This window comes from Peromyscus eremicus, chromosome 5 (genome assembly GCF_949786415.1).
Source record: "Peromyscus eremicus chromosome 5, PerEre_H2_v1, whole genome shotgun sequence".
Lineage (NCBI taxonomy): Eukaryota > Metazoa > Chordata > Mammalia > Rodentia > Cricetidae > Peromyscus > Peromyscus eremicus.
In genome coordinates this window covers 73034218-73048440 of record NC_081420.1, presented here as the reverse complement: position 1 = coordinate 73048440, position 14223 = coordinate 73034218, and the positions used below count along the sequence as shown (strand labels likewise).

The window sequence follows — 14223 nt, the reverse complement described above, 5'->3', positions numbered from 1 at the left end:
CATTATTGTTTGTACTACAGAATTTAAACTGCCCACTCCCTGCACGGGAGGTCTGGGCCACTCCACAGGGATGCCTCACAGATACTGACATCAAGATAGAATATTCATCGGTCTGGTGTGTCATATTATTTCTTCCATGTGTACGATTGTAAATCATTTCCCTGGAATGTAAACACCTCATATTCTAAATCTTTCTGGAAATAATTTTAAGGAACTTAACACCTAGATCCAGAACATCACAGGCCATTTTTTCTCCAAAAAAATTTTGTTCTAGGAGCCACCTAATACCAAGCAAGATACTTGGCCTATCAGTAGGAGTGAACAGGCATCTGAGAAAGATAGAACACATCTAATCACAAGCCAAATGCGTTCCATAAGGAGTTGGCCTGGGCCACTCTCCATGTATGCTTTCTCATGTCCTCCTCAATTCTTATTGAATAGTTTTTCTTAAAATACCTGATTGTCTCAATATTGTTTTCCATGAGCGAGCATGTCCCTATTTATCCTGTATAAATATTACATATATGTCTTAAACACTGTGTTAGATTCTATATGTTATCAAAAATGGGTGAAATGACAATTGTTTTTGAGTACCTAATAGTTATCTGCCAAACTCAAGAGCACGTCAGAAAGATCTAATAGCTGTTGTGTGCTGTTAGTGAAGTGCATTCTTATACAGTTTGTTATCTTTTCCCTTCTAAAGATCCATAGTGGAAACAGAGTTCTTAGTGGAAATGGGGTTCAAATGCAGTTGCCTGAAGTCTAAATTGTTTAATCGTTTTTATTACAGCATTGATAACTGTTTGTTTTTAGGAATCATTGGTTTATTATAAAAGGGAGGAATGGATATGATTTGCGTGATAAAATAGTTCAGAATGTCAGCTGAATGGGCAGCTTCATGCGACACCATTTCAATAATGATTTCAGTCCACATACATTCCAAGAACGTCACCATCTCTAAATAAGACACAATCTTTGTCATCTAGAACCACTTTGGTGCCTCCATATTCTGGGAGAAGAACTCCGTCTCTGGCTTTCACACTGACTGGTTGACTCTATCCACCCTTTCCTTTCGAGCCTGATCCCACAGCCACTACTGTTGCTCGCTATGCTTTTCCTTGAGACACTTCTGGAAGCATCATGCCACCTTTGGCTATGGTTTCGGCGGCACTCTTTTCAACCAATACTCTGTCAAAGAGTAGAAGACACTTTCCAAAAGCTTGTCCAGCCGTGACTTGTGCGGCCGCAGCTCAGACTCTGCCAGCATTGGTTATTTTTTAAAACTGTGTTTTTAGGACTAAGGGTTCACCCTGTAAAACTAGGAAACAGCCGAATACCTTACCTGTAAACCTACACCTAGCATTTTGCTTTGTAGGCAACTTGCAATAACCTGTATAAAACTATTCTCTAAGTCACAGTGTAAGTGTGCCAGCAAGTATGCTCTAGTTTGCTTCTCCATTGCAATGATAAAATGCTGACCAAAACAACTTAGGACGGAAAGGATTTAATGGAGCTTTCATGTCCTGATCACTGTTCATCACTGAGGGAGGGCAGAGCAGAAACTCAAGTAGGAGCAGAGGCCAGAGCCACGGAGGAATGCTGTTTACGGGATTGCTGTTTTATTATTATTATTATTATTATTATTATTATTATTATTATTATTATTAACTCAGGATGCCTGCCCAGGGTGGTACCACTCACAGTGGGCTGTGTCCTCCCACATCAATAATTAATCAAGAAAGTGCCTGATAGACATGCTCACCTGCCAATCTGATGGAGGCGATTCTTCAATTAAAATATCCTCTTTCCAGATGACTCTAGTTTGTGTCAAAAACTAACCAGAACAAACTATAATCATATAATTTTTTTTTAATGTTTGAAACCCAAAAGTATTCCCTTCTATAAATTTCAAAATCCGTCTACTTAGATCACCCCATGTCACTCTGGTCAGAGAAAATCCCCTAGGAACAACAGACTTTCTAGGCAGCAAGTCTGAACACCTGAGATACTGATATTGTTGAGATTGATAGTAATTTATGTGGACCTATTTGTAGGGATTATTGTAGATAGCTCCTGACAGTAAGTGGCCTTCTATTTGGGGGTGATATTGAGATTAGTACAGTTTTCACCTTATTTGGCTGTTTGGGTTTGCCTGATGCATGTAGCATTCAAGTAATCCTGGGATTGGAGTGGTGGTTTATATCATAATTCAGATCTTCAGGCATCTACCCTGCTTCTTTAGGCATATACTTGTTTAGCATATCCTTCCCTTGGCACCGTATCCAGTACTTAGCAGGCACAATGAATATATCTTGTCTCGTTCTGTGTTGTTACCCTACTTTCTGACTCTCAAATACCCCTTCCATTCTTCCTCTGGCTTGAGAGTTATATTCTCCACTCTTTTTTAAAATTCTTTGAGAATCAGTTTGTCTATATAGCTCAGGCTAGCTCCCAGCTCACATCCTCCCTTTGCATCCTCACAAATGTTAGGGCTTCAGGCTGGTGCTACCACCTTGACTTCTTCCTGGTTTTTATCCAATCAGATTTCCTAATGTAGCAAAGTAGTTCCCCAACCCTGGTTTCTGAAATTGAGGTGGAGGGTGGGTGGGAGAGTGAAGGATGGTTTCAAATGGGAAGGAAATACCCTTGAAGACTCTTCCTGTGTATGGTATAGTGGCTTTTAGATGCCTTCTTTCCTGGTTCCTCTTTAGAGCAGAGAGGACTTCTCCAGGTTTTGCTCATCTTCCTGACATCTGACCCAGACTTAGACTGAAGTCAGAATATAACAGAGGGAAAATAAATGAGAACAAGCTGTGATTTCAGGTTTTAGTTTTGGTGCAATAAACTGGTCAATGCCATCTTGGCTGACACTAGGCATTTAAAATGTTTTAAGACACGTACAGACTGACCACATGAAGTGGGAGATTAATTAAAGCTCAGATACATATACACCAGCCTAGCTGCTCTGAAAATGAGCCTCCTTCTTAATGTTAATTACATTAGATTTAGAAAACCCACTGGAAAAGTAATTGTTACTGGAGTCAGAGCTGAATGATGAAAAGAAGGAAAGGAAGGAAGGGAAAGGAAAAGCAAAGAAACCTCAAAAGAACCCTATAAGATTAAATTTTTTTTTTTTGGTTGAGCTAGATTCATACAGATCCAGAGGCACCTATGACCCTGAGCTGCAAGTTGGACATGCCCACTAGGACATCTGCTGCTTCTAGTCCCTAGGTCTGAGCTCTCTACAAAGGGAATCTGAGCAGGGATTTGTTAGCCATATAATCTAAATCTGGTTATCTATAAAATGAATTTATTCTTATATTTTAAGATAAAGTCTGGATCAAAGTTTTGATTGTTTGTTTATCATTTACCATAAAATTTTTTAAAAAATACCAGTTTCTCTTGATTGAGGCTTTCTATGATCAGTGTGTACCAAGTGCCTCCCAGGCATTCTGCACCTTGAGACAGCATTTAAACCTTAGCAGAATTTTGCAATTTGTAAGAGTTGATCTTGGATTTAAACTGAATGGCAACTTGTTCAATCCTAGTACCAAAGCCCCCTCTCAATGTCATGGATAATAGACCATTTATCCCTTTTGTCTCCTCCAGCCTCAGATATTTAAATTCATTTTCACACTTTACTCTAACTTTAGTTTTCTCCCATTGTTCGGCATGCTTGGAAGGTGTACCACAGGACCAGACTTTGATTCCCTGGTGGCCAAGGGGATTTGCACTTACAGTGTCTCTGTCTGTCCCCTCTGCCTGTCCTGTAATCCTCTTGGCCTTTGACTTCTGGCTAGCAGCCAGAAGATCTAGCTCATGTTGAGTAGGTAGGTACCTAGCTCAGAGCCTGGTTGCACAGCCTTCCTTGAAACAAGAAGTGGAAGTCAGTCTCCTGTCACACGTGGCCAGCTCTTCTGCTGGGAGAAACTTCAGAGGAAGCATAAGAGCATGGACCTCCTCTGGAAGTGCAGCAGCCACCATGGCCCAGCACCCCATGGTGGAAAGACTAGGGTGATACGCTTCTTGTCTCATGTAAAACAGAAATGAGTTTACACTGGTTAGGACATATTTGATCAAAATGAATCAATAATTGACACGGGCTGCTGAAAATCCAATATACGTGCATACCTTATCTTATCAGGTATCTGTGTAAATTATATGCCTGCATGGTGATTTCATCTCAAATGTCTTAGCAACGGGAAGTACACATATTAAAGGAGAATTAAGGGCAAGACATTTGAGGTTAGAAGAGCAACAGGGGAGTTGGAATGAAGGTAATTCAGTCAAAGAAATTAGGATTCTTCTCTTGTTCATCATATTGTTTTTAGCTGTCAGTTTATTTGAGCACATGCTAAGACCTGCTGATGGTATTCTCAGGTACGGGGGTATTCTGCAATGGTATTCTCAGGTATGGGGGTATTCTGCTGATGGTATTCTCAAGTACAGGGGTATTCTGCAATGGTATTCTCAGGTACGGGGGTATTCTGCAATGGTATTCTCAGGTACGGGGGTATTCTACAATGGTATTCTCAGGTATGGCAGTATTCTGCAATGGTGCATATGTAGGGGAGGAACCCTTCCCTTCCCCCTTTTTGGCCAGGCTTGCATTGTTTGGTCTTCTAGTGCTACTTCAGCTCTCATGTGTAACTTTGATCCCAGCCTAATTCTCATGGTTATTTGCATTCTTCAGAAGAAACAAACCTAGATCGTACCAGCCTGGGCTACACAGGGAGAATCCAAGCGTTATGAAAATTAAAAGAAAAAGAAAACCCATACTACCATAGATTAACCTCTGCGTGTTTTCATTTAATTAACTTCCATGTCAAACGAGACATGAGATTTTAAACTAAAACATTCAGGCATGGTCACCTTTAATGAGGACTTTGACCAGGAAAATGCTGTGGTTACCACAAAAGCCCTTAAAATACTCCCAGTGTGTCATGGTTCACTGAGTGAATTGTGAAGCCAGCAGAAACAGGACCATGCAGATCTTGCAAGGTAGCTTCGATTGACAGGAATCTACAGGCCTGGGGCCTTTAGGAGACAGAACTGGGATTTCCCATGGTTACTCTGTGGTAAAAATCATACAGAAGTCTCATCTGCGATAATCACAGGCAGAAATGGGGTGTCCTAAATCAGACATGACAGCAGTGGCAGAAACATAGTACACCCGGAGAAGAACAAAGCCAGCATTTCCAGTGTCTCCCTGAGGAGTGATCACATTTTTCTGTGTTCTTTCTGTAGCAGGCTCCCCAGGAATGTGTAGGGAGGGAGCTGCAGGGAGCTGCTGAGGCAGGAAGCTCTTACTTTTCCTGAGACTGCAGTTCAGCTCTCTGAAGCATATTTGGAGGACTGCAGGAAGCCTACCAGAAGCCTCTCCATGCTTTGCTGAGGACTGTACTAGAAGAGCACTTCCCCAGGGGAAAAAGGAGTCGTGATAAGCTTGACCCAGAAACAATGCCTTACTCATCAGAGTACAGAGCAGAACTTGTCACTCAAATTCCGGGACCTTGACTACATCCAAGGGCGTCAGAGAAAGCTGAAAGGAATACAACTCAATAGATGTCCCACCAGTGTCTTCTAGTGGGAGAGCTCAGATCTGGTGCTCTTTAATGGTGTTCACACAAAGAGACTATCCTGCCTGTCTGTATGCCAAAACAGAGTCCCAGTGCCTCAAAGGTACCTAAGCACCTGTGGTGGTCCAAGAATGGGATGGCAGAAGTATAATGGTGCCATGAGGCATCCAAATGCCTCCCAAACAGTATGACTGGAGAAGGGTGATCTAAAGGATCAAATAAATATTCTCTCTTGGGAAAAATACCTTTGTGCATCTAATTTTTTGAATTACAATTTTAAATATGTTAAAATTTTTATTTTCCTCAATTAAGTAGTTTTGAAAAATTAGTCAAAGGCTTACATCTAGGAAATAGTGGGCTGCCCAATAAGATACAAATTCTAAATTTCAAAATAGAAATGGGAAAAAAATGAATTGTTATTTTTCTTTGTTTATTTTTTGACAGTGTCTCTTGTAGCCCATGCTGATATCAAATGTGCTGTGTGTTTGAGGATAACCTTGAACTCCTGATCCTTCTGCCTCCATTTCCCAAGTGCTGGGATTACAGGTGTGTAACCATGCCTGCCCTAGAACTAAGTGAACTGATTAGTACTCAGTCAGCAATTCAGGTTTTCTAAGCCATGTGTGTCTTGTGTGGTATCCAGACCATCTTCAGCTTCAGGAAAGCCCAGATTAGTGACAGTCTAGCAAGGATAGCTTTCTGGATCTTGGGTTTCAGGTTCAGCATGAAGAATCAGCCCAAGAATAGCATAAAAACAAAAAGGAGCAAAATGGTGAGGATGGAGGAGACCCAGAAACCAAATCATCAACTCAAGGTACTCACACTGAGCAGAAATAAAGTTATGGAAACAAAAGATGATCTGGAAAAACTAGGTCATGGGCTGAAGAATCTGCAAAGTGGAGACTGCCAATTGCAATTCCAGATCCCTCCTAGGAATTCTCCTGGCTTGCATCCTCAGACTTGTTCGGAGCATTTAAAGAGCATCAGACAAAACCCACAGACTTCATGGTACTCCTGGTACTGATATAATTGAGTACTGCAGAACTGGATCTCTAAACAACACAAATATATTTTCTTACAGTTCTAGAGTCTAGAAGCTCAAAATCAAGGAAGGCCTGTTTCTCCCAAGGTTCCTCTCCTTAGTGAGTGGATGTCTGTTTTCTTTTTGTGTCCCTACAAAGTTTTCCTCTTATGTATCTGTGACTTTGCCTCTTCTTCTAATGGACTCAGCAGTATGTGAGACTGAGGGGTACCAGTATATTCTCATTTTGACCTAATTACCAGATATGCTTACATTCTGAAGAGCTGGGAGTTAGAGCCCCAACATAGAAACTTGGTAATATAAACAGAAAGAGAGAGAGAGAGAGAGAGAGAGAGAGAGAGAGAGAGAGAGAGAGAGAGAGAGAGAGATGAAGAAGAGGAGAGAGGGAGGGAGGGAAGAAGGAAAGGAGAGGAAAGAGAGACTCTTCAACTCATAGCTCCTGTCAAATTGTATATTATTTACAGTTAGTCGCATGAATTAGTAATTTTGAGGGGTTCCGCTTACATTGTTCTTTGTACCGAAAAGACACCATGACATAGAGGAAGGAAATGAATAGTGCTTATGCTTGGCAGTAAACCAGCCAGAGACTGGGCAGCATGATTTCTAGTCTGCCATCAGCTTCTACCCATTTCTGGGAAGGAGTTGTGCCATGGACACTTGACCCACCCTTCTCTTGGGGGAGGTCTTTTTTGTGTGTTTTAATTTCTATTTTATTTTGTGTGTAGGGGTGTTTTGTCTACATGCATGTCTGTACACCACATGTATGAAGTACCCAAGAAGGCCAGAAGAGGGCACTGGAGTCTGTAACTGGAGCTACAGGTGGTTGCCAGCTACTTTGTGGGTGCTGGGAATCAAACTGGAATCCTCTGGAAAAGCCGTCAGTGCTTTTACCCACTGAGTCATCTCTCCAACCCAGAGGGGCTCTTTTTGAGAAGGGCAAGAAAAGAGGTAGGAAAATATGTTTTCTGAATTAATAAGAATAGGAAATAGAGAAAGTAGACTTGGGGCAGAAGGAATAGCTAAACTTAGCAAAGCCGAAGGCTGAGGTACACAGGGTACAGTTATCTCACAGCACTCAGTGGCTGGAACAATTCCTTAGAATTCTCTCCCATCTCCCCACTAAATAAGAGGGCTAGACCTCTTGACCATCCATGCATGGCCAAGGCCAGCAAAAAATGAGGACTGCTTCTTGGGCTAAGCGATGACCTTGGACAATGCATCTCTCTTCAACAATATTCTAGCATCTGGGAGAGGGGGTCCTCAGACCCAACAGGCTTGGTTTAAGTGACTACTAAAGAATTCACTGTAGTCACCTTTGTATATAGGCCAAATTATAAAAAAAAAAAATCCATTTGTGCCCTCTGAGATAGCAAGGCAGCAAATAAGAAATATTCATTTAAAAAATACAAAACGAAACAACAACAAAAACCAAAAACCAAAAATTCTTTGCTTGCCCTTGATCAAGGGAGGGCAAATCCAGAGAAGCACATGGCTATAAAATATAAAGTTGGAAAGAGAATTTTAGAGATGACTCATGTGATCCAATGTTCCCCTAAGGTGTCAATTAACTGCAATCAACAAAACTCCTGAACTTGAACTTGTATTTGCTTCTTTGCCATGACCTCTTTCTAGGCAGTAATGAACTCTTAAAAAATTGGTCCATATAAAGTGAGATATTCTTAACCTTTTTGGTGTAGGTAGACACATTAAAATGTGTTGTTTTGCCCCTTTTTTCTCTCTGATGTCTTAGTCAAGAGTAAAATTAAATTATTTTTCCTGGAAGCTATTTTAACATAGAAACTCTTAAGTGAACTACTGAAATTTCTCCATTTTCAACAAATATCTATTAAACATCTTCCTATGCCCAGCACTATGGGTAATGTTGAATACCATGAGAGCAAAAATTAAAAAGAAATATGCCCCAATTTTGTGTAACTGCTGGGAGAGGAGGTGAGGAGAAAGTTAAAAGGCAGATAAAAAAAACAAAAACAAAAACAAAAACAGAGAAGTTCTTTTTCTATTAAGAAGACAGGGTACTGGCGGACAAATGCAGCTGGGGAGGCTGGCTGCTTTACCTGGCACTGGCAAGGGTCCTCTGAAAATGACCTTGAAATTTTGACTTGACATTTAGAGATGACCAGATATTTGTGAAACAAATGCAGAGTTGCCTTTGCTAAGAGAACAGTATATGTAAAGCATATGGAGTAGGAGACAGCATGTCTTTCTTGTTATTTTATTCTATCTTTATATTTTTAAATATTTTTATATTTATATTTTATCTTTTTATATTATTTTATCTTTCTTTGTATTTTATCTTTTTGGAGACAGGGCCTTTGCTGTGTAGTTCAGGATGACCTGGGACTCCCTATCCTATGGCATCAATTTCCTGAGTGCTGGGATTACTTACGGGTTTGCACCATCACACCTGACAGGAAAATGGCTTCTCCAAGGGACTGAATTGTAGTGAAGAAAGGAATGATGAGAAGCGGTGTCCAGAAGGTACTCTGGAGTGGGAGTCAAATAACTCACCACACTTCACATGTCTTTTAAAATACAGTGGTAAGTCACTGAAGAGCTTTCAGACAATGAGACGGTGATTTCACTTGCATTTTTAGAAGATGGTTCTGACTTTGTGTGTGCAAAGGACAAGAAAGGATCCAAGTGAACGCTAAGAAATTTCAGAAGCTGTTATAAATGTCTAGGAAGGGATGCTGTGTATATTAGAAAGGGTGGAATCAGGTAAAAGGGTGGACACCCAGTGAGGGAACAGAGCTCTGAACAGTGGATCCTAAGTACTTGCCTCCACTAAGTAGGAGGGTAGTTGCCCATTGGTAACTTGGGAACAGTGAGGGTAGTGGGATGTATATGTGGTGGTGGTGGGGGTGAAGTAAACACTTATTTCCTAGTCCTTCTCTCATATTCTCTCTATGCAAGCCCATGCATACTTTCAAGCCAAGTAGGTGTTAATTACATACAATACAAGTACGTTAATAATTCATTAACTCTTTGCTGCTGTTTCTGTGGTGCTGGGGATTGAATCTAGAGTTTTACCTATGGTAAGCTAGTATTCTGAAACTAGAGTTTTACCTATGGTAAGCTAGTATTCTGAAACTAGAGTTTTACCTATGCTAAGCTAGTATTCTAGCACTAGATTTAGCCCCATCCCATCATGATGACAACTTTCATTGAGCATTAGCCATAAAATCTAGGGACTCTTCTACTGCTGCCTGTGCATATGATACCAAATGTCACCATAACCCCAAGAGGCTGTCTCCATTTCAAAAAAAGGGAAAGCAAAGGCCGTGGAATTCAAGTCACATTATGTATCTACCTTGCTATCATCTCTCTGTGGAATATCAACCCGACCAGCATCAAAGTTGATCCAGCTTTTCTACTTGCTGAGCTTAAGCCTTCTGCGGTGTTAATTTATTTTACTGTTTTTATGACACTTGCAAATATTTCTGAGTAGCAACTTATTTCCTTCCCAGTGTCATATGGTAGTTTCAACTCATACTTCCTTGTCATATGTCGTGTGTCTAGTTTAGCATCAGTAGATGAAAGTCTGCAAATATTTAGTATCAACAGAAGCATCCTGGCTGACTTCAGATATACTATAGCCAAGTCAAGTGGGATGCTTTCCTGGAGGGTTTCTGCGTTTAGCTTCTGATCTAACAGGTTGTTAGCTACACAGATGTTCTATGGTACTAAACAAGTTTTTTAGATTTAAAAATAAGGATTTGATGTCTGCTAGGATGTGTACCATAGGGACTCACTCTTAGTAGCCTTTTCTGGATATGTTGAGCAATTCAGGTTATCAGCAGAGGTGTGACCTGGGCAGCACCAGCAACCACACACTGGACATGGGGTCATATGGGACCACAGAGTAGAGACAGGCCAGCAGCCAGGCTCCGTCCCAGCACTCTTCATCTCCCTTCAGCTCTGCTTTGGAGATATTCAAGGATTAAAGCTGTATCTTAACAAAGTCACAGAAATAGACTGCTGAGTCACACCTAGGGAGAGGCTCTTTCTAGGGCAAGGGTTGTAAAACCCATCCTTAACGTGATGGCCACTTTAACATAAGTAGCAGCTTTCATGTCTTGAGACATCTTTCGGATCATATGCTTTCCTCTCGTTCCTCTACATATTACTTTATATTAATTACTGTTGTGATTTCAATTTTTTATTATTAAAGTTACTCTGAAAGTTGATATGAATTATGATTCAACATAGCGAAATAAAATAAGTCATCTATATCTACGATATCCACACATAACCATTATCAAAATATACTAACTGTAGGTCACATATTTATATACAGAATCATTAATTTTTATGTACTATTTTGTCTTTCTTATTTTTCTGTTTATTCATTTATTTATTGTTGAATATGTATGTGTGTGAGTGTGGGCACAAGCCTACACATAATTAGGTCAGAGGACAGCTTTGGGTAGTCAGTTCTTTCCTTCAGCCACGGAGTCCAGGGATGAGCACAGGTCATCAGGATCGTGTGGTAAGTGCTTTACCTACTTTCCAGTTTGTTAGCTTTCTGAGTCTCCCCAGCTTCCGCCTTCCTCCAAGAAGAACCATTTCAACTGAGAAGACATTACTAAACACCACCCTTTCCTAAGATCTTTTAAAACTCCTCCTCATGGTCCTCTTTCTGGTTTCATAATTAAATCACTCCCACACATGTATATGTACGTATGTAAAAATTAAATGTGGGATTTTCCTAAGAGAGAGAATATCCTGTACTCTTTAGTCCCCATTGCAGTTTCTCAGTTGTCCCAGGAATATCATTTATCTAAAAATGTGATCCAAAATTACCTTGCATCCAGTTGTCGTGTTGCTTTGGTGTCTATGAATCTTCAACAGTTCAAAACTTCTCCATAATCCCTGGATTTTCAGAATCCTGGCACTTTTGAAGGTTACAGAGGAATGATGGTGTAGAACATCTCTCCTGAGCAGAAATCATGATTCCTTTCTAGAGCTCATATTAACAGCAGGGGTGTGGATAAGGAGCGGGAAGGGTAAATGTTGTTCCTTCCAAACTCAGAGGAAAGCTGAGCTACTCACACTCGATGCCATTTAATGACTTTCTTACCCTCTTCTTTGGTTTCCTAATTGCTAGGTGACATTTGGGCGAATCAATTCGTACTTCAAAGCCAAGCCAAATAAGCACCACAGGTTATAGCAGAGTATGTCTAAATTAGCCTTAGACTTAAATACGAAACGCAGGTCTATTTTCACATGGTAAAATCTATGAAATGGCTGTCTCCTACCCTTTATTGTGCTTGTTTTGTTTGTTTGGTCTGTTTTCTGTTGCTACTGTTTTTTTGTTTTGTTTTTTTTTCTGGTGGTTGAGAGAGCTGTGCTTACTGGCATTTTGGTGATTGTGTGGCAGGCTGCAAGGCAACACCTCACCTTCATCTTTATTGCCATTCACAGTCGGGGTGCCAGTGCCTACTTAATTTCATGCTCCACCGATTTACAAATGGTAACTGTAGAGCCAAGATCAACACAGTGGTAGACTAATGGAGAAAAAAAAAAGCCCCCAATCTTTTAAACGGTCATCAGGCAAATGTCCAGAAAGCATTGTTATCTGAAGCAGCAGAGTTACAATGGAAACATTGATGTTGGAAGATAACAGTCACAAAGCTAGATGAGAATGCTGGGTCATTGATGCTTAAATGTTTCATATTGCTTTCTAAGGTGCAGTTATTATTTGGTTCTGCAAAGGTACCATTACCCAGAAGATGTTAAGTGGCCATCAGATACTAATACATTAAGTTAACCGAATAGAAATGGATCACAGAAAATCCCTATCAGTATTTCAGTAAGAACAAGGCTTCACAGGAGCCCACAGAGTCACAGCACATTGCCTTTACTTTCTATCCATATCTTTAATAAATTAGTCACATTTACACAGCATTTTGAACTAGTAAAATGTTTTCATGGGGCTGGAGAGATGGCTCAGTGGTTAAAAGCCTGACTGTTCTTCCAGAGGACCCAGGTTCAATTTTCAGCACCTACATAGCAGCTCACAACTGTCTGTAACTCCAAGATCTGACACCCTCACACAGACATACGTGCAAACAAAATACCAATGCACATAAAATAAAAATAAATAAAATTGAAAAAATATTTTCATATTTATTATTTCATATTTTAAGAGGTAGAGATTTACTGGGCCTTATTTAGCATCATATACTGGGTCAAAGGCTCATAAGCATTATCTCATTAAATTCTTCCAAGAAAAGCCTTTTGGTTGGTCTGTAACCACAAGAGAGAACAGAGGTTGAACTGGCCAGTAAATGTCCCCACAGTTATGCCAGGCATTTGCAAGAAGAGTCAGCCCTTCCTGCTACCTTGGCTGTCTTGGCAGCTTCCCACAGACTTCAAAGGACACTGTAGGCATTTCTTGATAAGCCAATTTTTCCAGTATTAGATATCCTCTAGTGCTTCTCCGTCCTGATGCACTTCCTCTCATCTTCAAATTCCTTCTGACAAAAGCTAAAAAGAGAGCTTCAGTCTGAACCCCTAATGGAACAGCCCATTCTCTCTGCTAGAGGGGTAAGAAGAGTATCAGGGTCTGGATGCATGTGTTTAAAATACTTCTGAATCTTGAGAGATGCAGGATAGTATGTGTGCTCTCCTAACTAACAGCATCACCATACAAAATTATGCATTTTGTCTTTGCAAGAGAGAATAAGGATGTTGATTCCCTAATTGTGCTCAAGATGTGACAAACAACAGCAACAAAGCCTTGCTCTTCCTTCCTCACTCCATCTGTAGCCCTTGTGAAAGCCTGGCCTGTGTGTGAATCTTGGAAATGGCCCACACAGTGTTGCCACTTAGGGAATTATCCTCATCTAACCTACTTTGTCTTTGTGTTCACAGTGATAGCAATGGTGCTTCACAGTAGTGATGGGAGGATTGAGACTGACAGATCCAACCACAAAACCAACTCAGTCTTGTTACTTAAAAAGGTGGACTTAACTGGGCATGTTACCTTTCATCCTGGAACTTGGGAGATAGACAAATATATCTCTGTGAGTCTGAGGCCAGAGACCAGCCTGTCTATAGAGAAAGTTCTAGATGAGCCAGGGCTGCATAGTAAGACCCTATTTCAGGAAGAAGGAAGAGGAGGAGGAGGAGGAGGAGGAGGAGGAGGAGGAGGAGGAGGAGGAGGAGGAGGAGAAGGTGGGAGGAGGGGGAGGAGGAGAGACTGTGGTCTTATAAGTGTCATTTAGTGCCAGTTGTCAGATGCTACTACCTCTTTTGGTCCTTTGACCCATGACCTCCCCTCCTGCCAGAGGGCAGCCCTACACATGAGTGCACATTGAAGACCAAGACAGGGACCACCTTGAGCGCCTTTCTTCAACAGATGCAGTACCATTGTATGTAAAGCAGTTCTCGGGAGCTTATGGTTATGTCTCTTGTCTCTGAATCTTGTTGGGAAGATGCTGTGTGTGGATATTTGAACCCATCCTAAATTTATCATAGCTTAAAATCATCTCAGTGCATTCTCCCTCCTTACCTCAAACTGTTCTTCCTTTTAATTGTTCTAATTCCATTTCTCACCATTAGAAATACTTGCATAAT

General features: G+C 40.8%; 1 pseudogene; it reads right to left on the bottom strand.

The window, feature by feature from the left end:
- Positions 1 to 923: 923 nt before the first annotated feature.
- LOC131911069 (10 kDa heat shock protein, mitochondrial-like) overlaps positions 924 to 14223 on the bottom strand; it is a 31454-nt pseudogene continuing 18154 nt past the window's right edge.